This window comes from Syzygium oleosum, unplaced genomic scaffold (assembly GCF_021117445.2).
Source record: "Syzygium oleosum isolate NSW1041296 unplaced genomic scaffold, Sole_v2.1 Sole_v2.30, whole genome shotgun sequence".
NCBI classification, from domain to species: Eukaryota; Viridiplantae; Streptophyta; class Magnoliopsida; order Myrtales; family Myrtaceae; genus Syzygium; species Syzygium oleosum.
This window is the reverse complement of record NW_026607514.1, coordinates 3,852,953-3,854,233: the sequence shown is the minus strand read 5'-3', so window position 1 is coordinate 3,854,233 and position 1,281 is coordinate 3,852,953.

The following is a 1,281-nucleotide window of genomic DNA, read 5'->3' as shown; positions in this document are numbered from 1 at the left end:
TCCACAAGGATTTTCCGACACAACCTCCTCAATCGTAGATAAAACAAAATCATCATTGCATCCATATATGTCAAGAGATCAAATACGCACCTTGTCAATATCAGCAGTTACAGCAACTGTTGGCTTAATAGGCTCCACCTCGCTATAAGCACCATCCGTGTCGATTATTTCTTCGTTAGCACCCGCTACTTCAGGAGTTTCTAGTTGCAACTCCACCTCAAGCTGAACATCGTCCAGATCCGTATAAACACTGCTATTAACACTCCTAACCAGAAGTACTGGAGACTCGTCAAATGTAACTTCTCTGCTGACAACAGGTGAATTTAATTCCGGGCACCACAACTTGTAGCCTTGCTGACCTTGTGCATAACCTAGGAACATGCACTTCATTGTCCTTCCATCGAGCTTACCATCATTAACTCGAACATAACATGGACAACCAAATATTCTAAGAATAAAATAATCAGCAACGTTACCTGACCACACTTCTTCGGGAGTCCGACATTCAATCGCAGTCGATGGGGATCTATTCTTCAAGTAGCTCACCGTACTAAGCGCATCCGCCAGGAATCTCCTAGCCATACCAGCACTAGAGAGCATTTTATGGGCCGTCTCTAATAATGTTTTGCTCATCAACTCTGCAACATGTTGTGGTTTATTGGCACTAGTGCGGTGTCTCACTATGCCTTCATTCATGCAGAATTCGTTTAACAGCTTCGAGCAAAACTTCATACTATTGTCAGTCTATACCTGCTTGATCGATTTACCATTCTCCTTTTCGATCAAAGCTTTTAACTGCCTGATCCTGACAACAGCATCAAACTTGTGCCTTAGCACAAACACCCACATCTTCCTTGAGTAGTCATCAACAACTGTTATCATAAATCTGGCACTCTTCCTTGAAGGAAACCGCGACAACCTGCGAACATCCAAGTGAATCAATTCTGCATTATTCGTGGTTTCTCTGACAATCGCACTAAACTACACTTTCCGCTGTTGATCTAAATCACAGCACCTGTATACATTTAATTCATTAGCCACATAACTACATAGCAAATTCCTTTAACTTAGAACCTTCAGGCTTTTCTCGCTAATGTGCCCCAAACGCATATGCCACAATTCAGACTCTCGAACCGATGCATTCGACGTCTCCGCGGCGAATTCTGTCACTGTCTCACCTTGAAGCTCATACAGGCCATCATGCTTGATTCCTTTCATTATCACCAAGGCACCTCGAACAACTTTCAGAAGTCCACATTCTGAAGAATACCGACACCCAGC